The sequence below is a fragment of the Balaenoptera borealis genome (assembly GCF_965194805.1).
Source record: "Balaenoptera borealis genome assembly, chromosome: 2".
Lineage (NCBI taxonomy): Eukaryota > Metazoa > Chordata > Mammalia > Artiodactyla > Balaenopteridae > Balaenoptera > Balaenoptera borealis.
The window spans coordinates 55,415,811-55,433,107 of record NC_138867.1 but is presented as its reverse complement, the minus strand read 5'-3'; the positions used below and the strand labels follow the sequence as shown (position 1 = coordinate 55,433,107).

The 17,297-nt window shown below is 42.8% G+C and overlaps 1 long non-coding RNA gene across 1 annotated transcript; it reads right to left on the bottom strand.

The window, feature by feature from the left end:
• Window positions 1-2,471: 2,471 nt before the first annotated feature.
• On the bottom strand, window positions 2,472-14,807 carry LOC309619416. Its single transcript, XR_014238938.1, has 2 exons — window positions 6,543-14,807; window positions 2,472-6,494 (listed from the first exon to the last, which is right to left on the bottom strand). It is a non-coding gene; the product is annotated as an uncharacterized lncRNA (long non-coding RNA).
• Between the last annotated feature and the right edge of the window lie 2,490 nt (window positions 14,808-17,297).

Here is a 17,297-nt window from a genome sequence, read left to right as displayed (position 1 = left end):
TCCCCACCAAAGCGACCCTGGCATTCGGGAATCAGCGAAGACCCAAAAGGAAACTCATTTAACCAGAACTTGACTTCTTAAGATTTCCACCCCACAAGAAGCTGCACCACCATCTGACAGACTGAGAAGTACACAATGGGCACAGAGGGGAAGAGCCAGAGAAAGGAAAGCAGACGCCTCCATTCTCCCCAGTGACGCATGGGAGCCCTGGGCTGAGGCCTCACGGCTCACAGAGAGGAGCAGACGAAGGCGGTACCCAGAGAGGGCCGTGCTCAAGTGTGCAAGTGGGGATCCTATTAAAATGCAGGTTCTGGTTCCGTGGGTCTGGAACAAGGGCCTAGAATTCTGCAACCGGAACAAGCTCCCGGCAATTCCAACAGGCTGTCTAGAACCTAGGGAAGCAGCTGCAGCGTGAGGATGGACTGGGGAGGGGGTCCTCTTAGGAGGCTGTTGTGAGGCCCCAGGAGTCCAGGGAACAAGCAATGCTGCTCTGCTTCTCATCCAAATTTAGGCAAAGACAAACTCTGTTACCTGATAGATGTAGTTTATCATCAACAAAAATCATTTATTAATTTAATTGCATACAGTAATTCCATGTGTTGAATTAAGACAATTTCAATAAGTAGTTTTTAAAAGACGATAAATCAGCATCTTTCAAATCCACCTGCATGTTACAGTCATCTGGGGAGCCAATCATCTGGTTAAAAATAGCAGTACCCAGGGGCTTCCCTGGTGGCGCAGTGGTTGGGAATCTGCCTGCCAATGCAGGGGACACGGGTTCGAGCCCTGGTCTGGGAGGATCCCACATGCCGCGGAGCAGCTGGGCCCGTGAGTCACAACTACTGAGCCTGCGCGTCTGGAGCCCGTGCTCCGCAACGAGAGAGGCCGCGATAGTGAAGAGGCCCGCGCACCGCGATGAAGAGTGGCCCCTGCTTGCCGCAACTGGAGAAAGCCCTCGCACAGAAACGAAGACCCAACACAGCCAAAAATAAAATATATAAATAAATAAATAAATAAAAGATTACTATTTAAAAAAAAATTTTTTTAAATACCAGTACCCAGGCCCCAATCCAAGGCAACTGAATCAGGATCTCTTGCCCTAGTGTGTATACAGGCAGATGGGGGGAGGGAAGGGAAGAGGTAAAGAGCCCCGAAGGGAGAAAAGAGAAGAATCCAAGACAAGAGGGACTGGAGAGAAAGATTAAATCCACACGTTTCTTCCTTCTATTCCCACTTCTTTCAATTTCGCTTCTCTCTCCCCAGCAGTCTGCTAATCAAAGGATGTTCCACGGGTCAGCAGTATCAGCATCACCTGGGAGCTTATTAGAAACAGACTCCTAAGCCCCTCCCCAAACCTACTGAATCAGAATCTGCATTTTAAGAAGGTCCCCAGGTAATTAGTGGGCACGGTAAGTCTGAAAGCACGGCTCTACATAGACTTGAGCCCAAGCTTCCTGCGCAGGCGTATGCTAGGTACAAAGGCAATCAGTCAGCTGCTCGGGCATTGCAAATGGGGATCAGCTGCCGCTGGTACCCCGCCAGGCGACTGTAGGAGAGGGTGCCTGCGAACGTGTAATTGATTTACAACATCATCTGGCTGTAACCCAGCAAAAGCCAAGTTGTCTCTTTCTCTGTATTGATATAATTACTGACATGAGGGGAAGCAGGTTCTTTCTTCAGATCAGGTAACCTTGTTATTTATCAGCCTGTGCTAGCTTCGCTTCTGATTAGCAATTTATTCTGGGTGGTTATTGACTGGCCCCACTTGGGTCTCCTTATTCATTCTGTTCCCACCAGCAACAATGATTTAGCTCTCAGCGTGATGGCAACATAGATGCAGTTATATATATTTGCATTCTCTGTACATTTTCCTATTTTCTTGCCTGCTTTAATAGACAGAATATTACTTAAGGACCACGATTGCTTTTTTAACTCCTCACAATACCTAGCAAAGCAGCACTTAGTGAAAAATGTAATGGATGCTGTTGGGTGGTGCCAGGAACCATTCTTAACACTGTTGTTCTCAATTCTCCATCTCATGAGCCAGAAAAGAAACTGTTTTAAAGGCACCTTGGAACACCTGCACTTCGACAGAACTCACCGCCTGCCTCTGTTCACCGACTCTGTGGTGTCAGTCATAAAAAGCAGATGCTGTCACCAGCTTAGAGGCTGCTTCCCAAGAGTTCATTTCAAAGTCATTTATTGGAACTTCGAGTGTATTATTCCCAAACAATTCCTTCAGTTCCCACTGTTGCCAGGCTGGACTTCAAGAGTGGGAAGCCTTACTCTTACAATACTACTAATCAACAGCAACAATGTTAAATTAAGTCCAAATGGGTCTTTATTCAACTTGATGTTTGGTGCTTAAGGAATAGTTTGCATCAGAAGACAATTAGGAGGTAGGAACAGATAATATTACAGATTCTGACTTCTGTATATTTCTAAGAGCTTTAAAGATGGACAGCATTGGGCTTCCCTGGTGGCGCAGTGGTTGAGAATCTGCCTGCTAATGCAGGGGACACGGGTTCGAGCCCTGGTCTGGGAAGATCCCACATGCCACGGAGCAGCTGGGCCTGTGAGCCACAACTACTGAGCCTGCGCATCTGGAGCCTGTGCCCCGCAACGGGAGGGGCCGCGATAGTGAAAGGCCCGCGCACCGCAATGAAGAGCGGTCCCCGCACCGCGATGAAGAGTGGCCCCCACTTGCCGCAACTAGAGAAAGCCCTCGCACGAACCGAAGACCCAGCACAGCCAAAAATAAATAAATAAATAAAAATAAAAGTAGCTATAAAATTAAAAAAAAAAAAAAAAAGATGGACAGCATTAATTCTTCATAATAGTTTATTAAAACCTCTGATTTTCCTTTTTATTACAAAACATGTAGGTGTGCCTTCATTTTCACATTTATTTTCCACATGTATCACCATTCTGTGGCTCACAGGTGAACTCAGAAGAGGGAGAAAAAAGAAAGGAAAAAACAAAAGAGAGAAAGAAACATGAAAGTGATCACAAGTTTAGCGAGCCTGGCATACTAGAAGGAATTTAAAAGGCTCTGTATACGAAAGACTGCGTAAAATAGATATAATTGAATAATTGAATCACTGAATTTTAGAACTGGAAGGGGCCACAGTCAGAATTACCACATTTTCCCTTAGGGCAGTGTTTTATAAAATGGGGGATTTGGGGGTGATTTTCCCCATGGGGGGACATCGGGCAATGTCTGGAGACATTTTTGGTTTTCATACCTGGTGGAGAAGTACTACTGGCATCTAGTGGGTAAGGACCAGGGATGGTATTTAACATCCTGCAATGCACAAGGCAGCCCCTCACAACAGAAACTCAAAATGCGGCCCCAAATGGTGATAGTACTGAGATTGAGAAACTGCCTGGGAGGAAAGGAGCAACAGGTAAGATGGCCGCGGGCTGGTTGACTAGAGAGAAGCATTTCAGGTTGTTCTACAGCAAGGTAATGAGGTGGAGAACTGGAATGGCTGATCTGACAACCCAAGGCTTAATGCAATTGAGAAGATGATACTGTCCATCAAATACTAAGAGTAAGACAAAGCAGAAAAAGAGCCAGTTGTTGGGAGAGTTATGAGTAGGGAAAAGCAAAGTGCAAAGAACGGATCAAGGAGGACAGTTCCAGATTAAGCACCCCTGATATTGTGGAAGTGGACAGGATAGCTTAAAAGAGTTGCCTTGGGCAAGTCAAAAAAGTCCCTCCTGTGGAGTCTGAGACCTGGGCTGAGCCTCAGGATTGGTAGAAGTAGAGACTGGGCCGGCTTCTGTACAACAGTTCACTACTATGAACATGAGATGTCTGTAAGGAAGATCCCTGAAACTTGGAGGGCATCAGTATATAAAATGGCCTCTGACCTCCAGGAACTAACAATCTCATTAAGATAAAATTTACATATACATGCTGATGGCTCCCCAGTTTTTCTCTCTAGCCAGACCTCCTCCCCTGGACTCCTAAATCATGTATCAAATGCCAATTCACCTTCTCGCCTTAAATATCCAATAGACATCTCAAATTAGCATGTCTAAAAATAAACTGTTAATAATCCCCCAAACCTGTACCTCTTACAGTTTTCCCCATCTCAGTTGCTCAAATAAAAACATTGGCATCATTCTTTATTCCCACTTTCTCATACCAAATATACAATTAGTCAGCAAATTCTCTCAATGCTACCTTCAAAATATATCCAGATTGAAAATATTTTAAGTGAAAGAAGCCATAACAAAGGACTACATATTGTTTGATTCCATTTATATGAAATGTGCAGAATGGGCAAATCTATAGAGATAGAACATGATTGGGGTTGCTTCGGGCTGAGGGAAGATTGAGGAATGATGGCTAAGGGGTGCAGGATTTCTTTTGGGAATGATGAAAATGTTCTAAAATTGGTTGTGGTGACAGTTGCACAAATCTGTGACTATACTAAAAGCCACTGAGTTGTACACTTTAAATGGGTGAATTGCATGGTATATCTCAATAAACTGGTTATTAAGAAGTGTACATATACACACATATATAATTATATCTCTCTAGAATCCGTCCTCTTCTCACCATCTGCATCATGACCTCACTGGCCCAAGTCCCCATCGCCCCTCACCTGATTACTGCAGCATCTTCCTGACCTGACTAGCCATTGGCTTCTCTTCCTGCTCTACCTGGACCCTTCTGCATAAGCACCATAGTGACCCTTTGAAAGCTTAAGTCAGATCTTATCATTCTTCTTCTCAAACCCTTCTGGTAGCTCCCATCTCACTAGAGAGAAAGCCAAAGCAGGCCCCATATGAATTGGCCCCCCTGGCACCCAGCCTCCTCTTCCCTGACTCCCTCTCACTCACTGCTGTAACCACTAGCTTCCTCCCTGCTTCTCAAACACACCAGGCCTGCTCCCTCGGGGACTTTGAACTTGCTGTTTCCTATGCCTCTTCTCTCAGATCCAAGTGCCTTGTTCCCTCACCTCTAGCAATCTTTGCTCAGATATCACCTTTGCTGTAAGGGCTTTTTGATCATCCTATTTAAACCACAAATCCCCATCCCCTGCTCCAACACTCTGTAACCCTGTGTCCCATTTTATTTTTCTCTGTAACACTTTTCACTATCTAACAGAGTGTGTATTTCACTTATTTCTTTTTACAGTCTGAGTTCCCCAAAATGGAAGCTTCGTGAGAGCAATAATTTTTGTCTGTGTGTTCACTGCTTTACTCTTAGCACCTAGAATACAACCTAACATAGTAGATGCTTAATATAGTTTTGTTGAATGAATGAATGAAACAAAGAATAGTGCAAGACAGAATATAGCTAAGTGTTAAACTATATCAAATTGAAAATATATGCTATAGAAGTTTTATGATGAAATCATTTCATGTCTCTGTTTTAAAACCTTGATGCCTTTTACGCTCTTTTAGGTATGTTCTATTATTTTCAAAAGCAATGATTAGTAAACACAGAAGAGGACTATATGGTCTTTAGAGAAGCACAACTGTAAAAAAAAAAATTCAGTAAGAATAATATACCTTTAATAATTTACAATGTTAGGAGGGGCCATAAAGGAGGACAGGTTCCTTCCAAACTGGACATCATTCGCTGGTTAACCTGTCTTCTGTGGATTTTGGCTTCACCCCAACAATGAAAAGGCAGTCCTTTTATAGGTACTTAAAAAAAACAACAACAGAGAGATTATAAGAAAGAGGAGAGCTGAGGTGCCACGCATGGTTAGAAAAGAAAAGTGACCATTAAGAGCCAATAAGTCTCTTCGATTAGACTCTAACCACAGGTTTCTGGCACCTCCTAGGGTTACTGGAAATCCTAGAGCTTCTCATCTTTCCCCCAAAGGGCTTTTGAATCAGATAAGTGATTGCAGATGAATTACAGAAAATATCCTAATAAACCTAGGAGAAAATCATGATTTGATTAAAGAATCAATAACGATTAGTGAATAACCATCTATTTGTACTCATTCGTAAGCATTTCTCTCAGCCGTACTCTAATATAATATCTTATTTAAATAGACTTTAAAATAGAATGTGCTTAGCACATTGAGTGTAAAACCATGCTGAGTTCTGTTGACTGTGCGTTGGGTTGATCCTAGAGTTGGGGGCATGCAGACCCCTAGTACAGGAGCCACTATTTACACCTGGCGGCCTCATGTTACAACTGCATTCAAAGTACCCAGAGGAAAGGGGCAGTGACCTGTGGAAACCCACAGCCACAAAGGAGTAACAATATCATATTTCTGAAGAAGGGATTTGTGGAATCAAGGAAAACTTCATGGAAAAAGTAGAATTTCAGATAATAGAGTGTTGGAAAGGTGAAGAAGAGTGAGAGTAAGATTTTGGTTGATAAAGGGGATTCTAGGTAGATGAAAGCAAAGACAAACCCTCTATGATAACAGCAGAGAAGCCCCTCCACTCATGCCTCCCAAGGAATTTAAACTGTGTGTCCCAGGACTTCCGTGGTGGCGCAGTGGTTAAGAATCCACCTGCCAAAAAAAAAAAAAAAAAAAAAAAAAAAAAAAAAAAGAATCCACCTGCCAATGCAGGGGTCACGGGTTCAAGCCCTGGTCTGGGAAGATCCCACATGCTGTGCCGTGCATCACAACTACTGAGCCTGCACTCTAGAGACCGCGAGCCACAACTACTGAGCCCACGCACCACAACTACTGAAGCCCACGCACCTAGAGCCTGTGCTCCGCAACAAGAGAAGCCACCGCAATGAGAAGCCTGTGCACTACAATGAAGAGTAGCCCCTGCTCGCTGCAACTAGAGGAAGCCCACACGCAGCAATGAAGACCCAACACAGCCAAAAATAAAATAAATAAAACTAAATAAATAATAAAATAAATAAATTTTTTAAAAAACTGTGTCCCAAGGGAAGTCCCCAGAGGCATAGTGCTAGATGCCGTCTGGAGGTCATGGTATTCCAGAGTGCTGGAGTTGGGGAGCAGATTATGGCCAAGAGCCCTGAAATTTTCTCATGTGCAACTTCGTACATAAACAGGTCTGCTTCAAATATTTTCAGAGCCTAGGGCAAGAGTATAAATGGAGGCCCTCATGCCATATATCTGAATTATCACTCACAGAAGGAAACTATTAAATATGTTCTAGTCTCCTACTTAACAGATACTCCTTTTCAACAACCTGGATGGCCAGATTCCAAAGCAGAATACTCATAATTTGTACCAGAACATGACATCAGAGGATGGCATCTAGGGGAGAACCAACCCCAGCCTCTGACTTGAGGACTGCCCCCTTGTCTTCCCAAACCCAGCTCTATCCTGCACCTCTATCCACACATATGTGGACACCCAGGTTACATATCCAGACTCCATCCACAGCAGTCATTTGACCACCCTTCAGACCTAGAAGTTTCCACATCAGTGGCCCAGGATGCCTTCTGGAGACAGACCTGGAGAAGAGGGATATGGAGGGCCATTTGAGCAGAAAAGTCCAGGGTCCTGGATACCAGGGGCATGATCTTAAAGGAGTAGTGCAGGTTCTGGGGAGTAGGGGGTTGGATATGGGGAAAACCTGCTTGGGAAAATGCCAGAGAGGATCTAAAGCATGTGGTCCCATTGTCTGTGTGATGCAGAAATAACTGCCTCAGAAATTTCTCACGTCTCCAAATGTTCCCAAGGAAACAGGTGGGAAAATCAAAATTTATACTTCTCCCAAACAAACAGCACTAGACTTTTTACTGCTTCAGAAGATTTTCATTACACTGACGTCTCAAAAAATCATTCAGGAGAGAGGGGACAGATCTTTATTACAGAAGAATTCCAACAACTATAAGTAGATATCCTCCCTCCAGAAACTGGAGCTTCAACCCCTCCCGCCTTGAGCATGGGCTGGACTTAGTGATTTGCATCCGAAGATAGAGTTTAGAGTATAGAAAAGGAAAAATAAAAACTTTAGTGGAACAACCTGGCTACCTTAGCCAAATGATCAGGGTTAACCTCATCAGTGAAAGGTCATGTTGATAACGTGTACCCCCAAGAACATGCATGTTGATGAGGCATGCCCTCTGTGGTTTTCTTTCCAAAATCCCATAACCCCAGGCTAACCAATGAGAAAAACATCAGACGTGTCCAAAATGAGAGACACTGGTAAAATAACTGGCCAGATCTCTTCAAAAGACTGTCAAGGTCCTAAAAACCAAAGAGAGACTGAGAAGCTCCACAGACCAGTGATTAAGGAGACATGAAAACTGAATGCAGTGTGGTGCCCTGGATTGGATCCTGGCACAGAACAAGGACATTAACGTGGAAACTTGTGAAATACAAATAAAATCTGGAGTTTACTTAATAGCACTATAACAATGTTGGTTTGTTAATTTTGCCAAATGTACTATGGTAATGTAAGATGTTAACATTAGGAAAAACTGGGTGAGGAGTGTATGGAAACTCTCTGTGTTATCTTGGCAACTTCTCTGTAAACCTAACATTATTCCCAAATAAAAAGTTACTCAAAAAAAAATGTTCATCCACAGCAACAAAGAATCACAGAATATCCAACGTTCTGTCTCATTGTGGCCCACATTCACTTGATGGGGCAATGGGATGGCATTTCCCAGGTCTGGAATGTTGATGTGGAGCCCTTTCTCATGAGATCTCAAAGATGCCAATTCTCACGGTCAAAGTCAGTCTGATCCCAGAGGGGCATGTAAGTGACAGCTCCTTGGAATATCAAGATGTGTCTGTAAGCATTCCAAAGAAAATAAATAAGGTTTGGAAGAAGAAGAAAAAGGGAAGTTACTTGTGGCATGTTTACAATTTGGAACAGCATAAAATAGGAAATGAATGACATATATAAAACTCTGGTAATAAACTTAAGGAGGAATCCTAAAACAGACCACAGAGACAATAACGCTCTGGGATAGAACTTCAAGCTGTAAAACCTCCCTCTAGCAAGCACACAATAGGCGGTCCACAGATTTAACTCAAACGGAAATGAATTGTAAACATATGCCATCACTTGCACCTACTGGTTATGGAGGGGACATTGGGAATTTGCATTAAACTTGATAGATCAACTACCTTTAAGAAAAGCATTTGGTTTTCCATGGGCAAACAGCACAGGACTTAGATCTTGCCAGGTCCCATTCACTCAAACGTCCAGAAGAAAACGTGTTGTTTCATATACATAAATGTGTAGGATTTTATAGTGAAAAAAACAGAACTTCAAGTATTTTCCATATTTTCTCATCAAAAATAATAATTTCTTTCCTAATTAATTTAGTTATCCTTCAATCAGCCCCACCAGGTTTTAGGGGAGCAAAATCATGTAACTGTACCATAACTGTTCCAATTAAAAAGAGAATGTCAGGAAATTCATCAGTACCTCTTTCAAAAGACACATTTTGCTCTCTCATTGGGATTCTTATTGTTGAGAAGTTGTTTTCAAAGTGATTAATTAATTATACAAAACTCTAGGCCTTACAAAATTTAGTAGCAACATCATTTACATTATTTACATTAGAAACATCATTTGCATTTATATAGATTTAGTTACTTTTGAATAGATGTTTCAACATCCATCTATGACTTAATTGTTAAGCCTTCCTTTGTCAGATCACCACAGGAAGAGGAAGAGATTTATGTGTATTGAGCACAGACTGTGTGCTATGAATTACATGTGTTATTTCATTCATTCCTCCCCCATCTCTGTGAAGCAGGTATTATACTTCTTTTACACACAAGGTAATCAGGTGTGTGAGGGCTTAAGTCCTAGGTAAGGCCACACTCCTGGAAGTGCTAGAAAATGGAGGTGAAGTTAGCATTGTTTCCTATCAAAGTGAAAGATGTCGCCATACTCCCACACTGACCCCAGAAATACTTTGGAAGACAGAAGAGATAGAGTTGGGATCAAGATCTGCTGTAGGCAAATTCTGAAGTAAAGCAAGTTTCTCTTTGTCTGGCCATGCTCTGATTGCTTGTTTTCCTTTCTTCCTTTCCTCTGCTCATCCAAACTTTCCTGTCTTGGAAATCATCCTTGCAGGTTTACAATCACTTCCGTTGCTAAGAACAGAAACTCCAGCTCAAAAAGGCTTGAATAGTAGAGGAAAAATTTTAGATCAATTACTAGAAAATCCAGAAACAGGGCAGGTTTCAAACTGTCTCTATCTTAGGCTCTCACAATGGGGCTGGGACCTATTTGGTCTCTCACTTCCTTTTTCCACACCTCCACATTCATAGAGTGGCCTTCCCCATTATAGCTCCCAAGGAGAACTGCTTTCTCATTTGCATCCAAAGAGAGACATGTTAGAAACTGAGGTAAGAGAGTGGCATGGCAACACAGAGTAATACAGGAAGCCCCGAATTCCGCCTTGGCTTTAATAAGCACTGCCCCTCATCCTCCTCACCACTGCCCCCCATCCCTCACCTCCAGCTTTGTGGTTTCCTGTGGGATGTGTATACATAGGACAAAGGGAACTGGGAAATAAAACCCCACCTTACCACTTGCCAGGTACACATAACCCACAAAGCAGAGTTCCCTGGTAAATTTGACAAGAGTCCTTGATGAAGGCTTAAGACTTCAGAACAGTCTTTCTTTTCCAGTCACCAAGTTCAATGTAAGGAGAACTCCCCAATACTTGAATGTTTCTTTGTGAAGAGGAGAGAGAGATCCTACCTAGCTGAGAGCATGGTGACAGAAGAGGAAGAGAAAACAAATCCAGGGCCAATTTCTTGTTCTAAACATTATTCAGATGGAGGAAGCAGCACACAGCCATGCCCATGTGTGGGACTTCTCCCACTAGAAAATGTGGCTCCATCAGTGTGTCCTGAAATCTGACCAAGTCATTTCAGTATTACTTCCTCTTAGAAAGGGAAATACATTATTATTAGGGGTTGCCTCCAAGGCTCAGAAGATATTTCTTCCTATAAGGAACTTTCTAGCTTCTTAGGTGGGATGAGTGACGTTTTTCATGATACAGCTAGGACAGGAAAAGTAATCCAAGGACTAGCTGGGTACATTGCTTTGCATCACCATCCTGGGAAAATGTGCCCTTAAGCAGCAGTCAACTTTACTTGACTTTTCCAAAGTGAAGTGACAAACTCCATATGGATTTGTGGTACAGAAATTTGTTGAAAAATGTCTGCAAGATAAGACATTGGTCTTATCTTGGTCTTCACACCCAAGTTTTTCAACACTTAGAGACTATCACCTATTGGGTAACTCTAAGCAAATCACTTTCCTTCCCTCTGCTTTAGTTTTCTCATTTGCACATTGGGAGAAGGCGGGGGTTGGCTAAACCCTCAGATTTCTTCCAGAAGTCTCAAATATTGAAAAAACAAAAAGGTATTTATATATAAATGTGGATTCTAGTGTTGTTTGCTCAGAAGTAACACTTATTTGTACACTATCTTGTTTTACAATAGATGTAAGGCTGTTATCATTTTTTAAGCTCAACAGAGAAGACACTGTGCCTTAAAAATGTATACAGCGCCTCGTGTTCAGAAGATCCCGGGTAAACTTTCAGTAACTGTACTAATGAGGGTGAAGTCACCGCACTCAAGGGTCCAGTAAAGAAATAAGATCTCGGTCACCAACTCAGGTATGTAAACTATTCCTATACTGGTGTGAAATAATAGGCCCAAACAATAAAAGTAGGTTACAAAAATTAATGTATTTGAGTCTACAGAAATATTCTAATAACGTTATGCCCAGCTTAGCTTTCAGCTTGCCATGTAGGCAAAAATGTTCCTTCTTACTCATTTTCTCTTTCCTCAAAGAGGATATTATTCTACTACTCCTCAGCAAAAGCTAAGCATTGAATATGTCATTGATTCTAGTGCTTTTTTCTCCATTATTAGTATTTTTAAAAATAAGCCATGTGGTGTAAGTGAAACAAGCATGAGATCAAAAGAACCAAGTTCAGGGTTCGATTCTTCTTCTGCATAGGTGTGTGACCTAAGCAAGTGACTTCTCTAATATAAAATAAAGAGGATGATTACATTTACCTTACAGGATTACCGTGAAAATCATTTTTACTTATTTATACCTTATGCTCTTTCAGAAAAGAGTTAAGACAGCCCCCGTGAATATATTGATATAAGAATATAAGCTGGCCCCCAAAATGGGACTAAGACAAGAAAAAACAAGACTTGGGATATAAAATGGAATTGGGAATAAAATTTAAATAGTTCATTACGCAAAGACCTAAATATTTGCTACAGATAAGCCGTAAATCAGACAGCTGTGGCAGTGAGTGACATCATAGACAGAAGAGGGCCGAGGAAGGTCTCAAGTGCTACGTGATTGTAACTTGCTTTTGTGGGAAAAGCCCAGGCTTTGATATCATGACAGTCTCAGTGTGACCACTGGCTCTGTGTGCTTCTTTTACAGCCTTTTAGGACCTCAAATTTTCTCATCTATACAATGAGGAGAATAAATCATCCTTTGCAGGGTTGTGGAGCTACGAAGTGCCTTGTGTGTGGTGGCCGCCAGCGTATGTCAGCTCCCTGCACCTTCTCCCCCCACCCCACTTCAACCTCTCCTTTCCACTTACTCCAGGTAGTAAACAGTCCTGTGAGAAATTTTTGGTAGTTCACTAACCCTCTGTTTATCATCATTTTATTTATAATAATTATTAACAGCAATACAATACCAATATCTGCCTCAGAGGGTTGCATACATCCATATTTGATAGAAAGCTGTTTCCTCTCAAGGTGTCGACAACAATAACAAAACAGCAAAGTACCTTTAAGAACTTGCCCTGCAACACACAGAGCCATTAATGTCGCATGCAATATAGCAGATGATTTCTTGACAGAAGGTTAATTAGTTCTCTCCCATAGGATGGCATCACCATAATTAAACCAATAACAACAAGGAAAAAATACACCCCTGGGCAACTGAAGACATTCTGACAGTAATGAGAAATGGCAACGGGCATTGAGTACCAAGGCTATTTTCTAGTTGCTGTTGTTTAATCATCATTGGCACAAAAAGCCAGTCGTCCCATGCGAGATAACGTCTGTTCCTGAGAGAGCTCTGTTTAAAAAAGAAGGCAAGTATTTCAGCTTTATATTAGCTTTATACAATCTCTTGGTAAATGTAAGCAGGAAGCTTCAAATGGGGGTAAAACCCTGTACCTGTGGTTACGTGGTGCCATATATCATTTCCCCTGGTAATGACATGATTTATAGCATCTGCTCTGTGACCTAATTATAGCCAAATTCATGCATATTCTTGATGGGGAGGGAAGGAGTGGAGGCTACCTGCATAGGCAGGTTTCCCTAAAGGAGGGTCCTAAATAAGACCCCTTCAGAGACTGCTGTTCTGAGGGCTCACTGACACCCGCTGGCAGGGCTAGAGGGTGCATTTTCCTCTCCTCCATTCAGGCATGCTGGACGTCCACAGTTTCCCTGTGACACCCTTCTCAAAACCTGGAGAGAGTCCAGGGAAGTGGTATTCAGCAGCTTGGATGCACTGGGATGCCCTTCACAAAGGTTTGAGGGGTTCCAAATTCAAAAGAAGAAAAGCAGTACCTTGTGGTCACACATATCCCTACACCCCACTGCCTAAAGGTTGGGTATGTTGGGGATAATGCAGCCTCCCACCCCTGTACATTCAAGACTTCAGTGGGCTGAGAGGTGACCATCAGTGTCCAGTCTGACCTTGATTCAAACAAACACCTTCAAGGCTCAGCTGAGCACCTGGGGGGCTCATGACTCAAAGAAACCAGGAAAAATAGAACCAAACAAAGATGACTGCTAAGAATGCATAAAAACTGCTCCAAAAGCCTTCAGTCTGAATCCCAGAGCACTGTCTGTCTTCTAAGCCTTGTCTCTTGGCATGATATTGGAAGATCACGGGCATTAACAGTTCCTACGACCTTTACTGTGATCCGCCAAGAGAAACTCCAGTGCAGAATATGCAGGATCAAATGAACAGTAGTACTTCTCTATCTAAAATTTGGTTCCATGGGAATTTGGATACCCTGGTTTTCTATCCAGAAACACTTCTGCATTCTCTCTGTCCATTTTCTGGGCTCAGCCTTGTTTTCAGGGTAGCCCATAAACCAATGTTTGCCAAGCAAATAAAGGAGTCTGCTCCAAGGAAGCAGGTATGCAGGTGTTTATTATTTCCTCAAAGATCTAGGACATTAGCAGACATAATCAATGTGCACTGGAATCAGGTATCCTCGGAATATATTTTCAGTGTCACTGAGAAGTCATAAGTTGATACTACTTACTCCCAGATGGTTCCTAACACATGACAGTCAAAAAAGTTCGCCTGCTTGGAAATAATTTATAAGAATCTTTATTGAGATGTGATTCAAGGCAAGGTATCACAATATATCTAAAAAGCTGCAGAGTTCTGCAGAAATTGAAACAACTTTAGCTAAGTTTTTATAATTTATGAGAAATTTCGGTCCATATATCAAGACACATGAATTATTAAATTAAAACCCGATGAGGGACCAGAGACCTTCAAGACGGCAGGGGGGTAAGACATGGAGATCACCCTCCTCCCCACAAATACATCAGAAATACATCTACATGTGGAACAACTCCCACAGAACACCTACTGAATGCTGACAAAGACTTCAGACTTCCCAAAAGGCAAAAACTCCCCATGTACCAGGGTAGGGCAAAAGAAAAAAAAAAAAAAAAACAGAGACAAAAGAATAGGGATGGGACCTGCACCTCTGGGAGGGAGCCATGAAAGAGGAAAAGTTTCCACACACTAGGAAGCCCCTTCACTGGTGCAGACCTGTGGGGTGGGCAGGGGGGAAGAATCGGAGCCACAGAGGAGAGCGCAGCAACAGGGGTGCAGAGGGCAAAGCGGAGAGATTCCCGTGCAAAGGATCGGTGCCGACCAGCACTCACCAGCCTGAGAGGCTTTGTCTGCTCACTGGCTGGGGCAAGTGGGGGCTGGGAGCTGAGGCTCGGGCTTCGGAGGTCAGATCCCAGGGAGAGGACTGGGGTTGGCTGCTTGAACACAGCCTGAAGGGGGCTAGTGCGCCACAGCTGGCTGGGAGGGAGCCTGGGAAAAAGTCTAGACCTGCCTAAGAGGCAAGAGACCATTGTTTCGGGGTGCTCAAGGAGAGGGGATGCAGAGCACTGCCTAAACGAGCTCCAGAGACGGGCGCAAGCCACGGCTATCAGCGCAGACACCAGAGATGGGCGTGAAACGCTAAGGCTGCTGCTGCAGCCACCAAGAAGCTTGTGTGCGAGCACAGGTCACTATCCACACCTCCCCTCCCGGGAGCCTGTGCAGCCCGCCACTGCCAGGGTCCCGTGATCCAGGGACAACCTCCCTGGGAGAACACACAGAGTGCCTCAGGCTGTTGCAATGTCACACTGGCCTCTGCTGCCGCAGGCTCGCCCCGCATTCCGTACCCCTCCCTCCCCCCGGGCTTGAGTGAGCCAGAGCCCCCTAATCAGCTGCTCCTTTAACCCCGTCCTGTCTGAGCGAAGAACAGATGCCCTCAGGCGACCTACACGCAGAGGTGGGGCCAAATCCAAAGCTGAACCCCGGGAGCTGTGCAAACAAAGAAGAGAAAGGGAAATCTCTCCCAGCAGCCTCAGGAGCAGCGGATTAAATCTCCACAATCAACTTGATGTATCTGTGAAATACCTGAATAGACAATGAATCATCCCAAAATTGAGGCAGTGGACTTTGGGAGCAACTGTAGACTTGGGGTTTGCTCTTTGCAACTGACTGGTTTCTGGTTTTATGTTTATCTTAGTTTAGGAGTTAGAGTTTATTATCATTGGTAGATTTCTTTATTGATGTGGTTGCTCTCTTCCTTTCTTTTTTTATATATAGATATATTTTTTTTTCCTTTTTCTCTTTTTGTGAGTGTGTATGTGTATGCTTCTTTGTGTGATTTTGTCTATATAGCTTTGCTTTTACCATTTGTCCTAGGGTTCTGTCTGTCCTTTTTTTTTTTTTTTTATAAGTATAGTTTTTAGCGTTTGTTATCATTGGTGGATTCGTTTTTTGGTGTGGTTGCTCTCTTCTTTCTTTCTTCTTTCTTTTTCTTTTATTAGTTTAAAATTTTTTTATTTTTTATTTTCATAACTTTATTTCTTTTTATTTTTTTCATTCTTTCTTTCTTTCTTTCTCCCTTTTATTCTGAGCCCTGTGCTCCACCTGGGTGTCAGGTCTGTGCCTCTGAAGTGGGAGAGCCGAGTTCAGGACATTGGTCCACCAGAGACCTCCTGGCTCCATGTAATATCAAACAGTGAAAGCTCTCCCAGAGATCTCATCTCAATACTAAGACCCAGCTCCACTCAACAACCAGCAAGCTACAGTGCTGGACACCCTATGCCAAACAACTAGCAATACAGGAACACAAACCCACCCATTAGCAGAAAGGCTGCCTAAAATAATAATAAGGTCACAGACACCCCAAAACACACCACAAGACGCAGTCCTGCCCACCAGAAAGACAACATCCAACCTCATCCACCAGAACACAGGCACTAGTCCCCTCCACCAGGAAGCCTACACAACCCACTGAACCAACCTTAGCCACTGGGGACAGACATCAAAAACAACAGGAACTACGAACCTGCAGCCTGTGAAAAGGAGACTCCAAACACAGTAAGTTAAGCAAAATGAGAAGACAGAGAAACACACAGCAGATGAAGGAGCAAGGCAAAAACCCACCAGACCAAACAAATGAACAGGAAATAGGCAGTCTACCTGAAAAAGAATTCAGAATAATGATAGTAAAGATGATCCAAAATCTTGGAAATAGAATGGAGAAAATACAAGAAACGTTTAACAAGGACCTAGAAGAACTAAAGAGCAAACAAACAACAATGAACAACACAATAAATGAAATTAAGAATTCTCTAGAAGGAGTCAATAGCAGAATAACTGAGGCAGAAGAACGGATAAGTGACCTGGAAGATAAAATAGTGGAAATAACTACCACAGAGCAGAATAAAGAAAAAAGAATGAAAAGAATTGAGGACAGTCTTAGAGACCTCTGGGACAACATTAAATGCACCAACATTCGAATTGTAGGGGTCCCAGAAGAAGAAGAGAAAAAGAAAGGGACTGAGAAAATATTTGAAGAGATTATAGTTGAAAACTTCCCTAATATGGAAAAGGAAAGAGTCAATCAGGTCCAGGAAGCACAGAGAGTCCCATGCAGGATAAATCCAAGGAGAAACATGGCAAGACACATAATAATCAAACTATCAAAAATTAAACACAAAGAAAAAATATTAAAAGCAACAAGGGAAAACAACAAATAACGTAAAAGGGAATCCCCATAAGGTTAACAGCTGATCTTTCAGCAGAAACTCTGCAAGCCAGAAGGC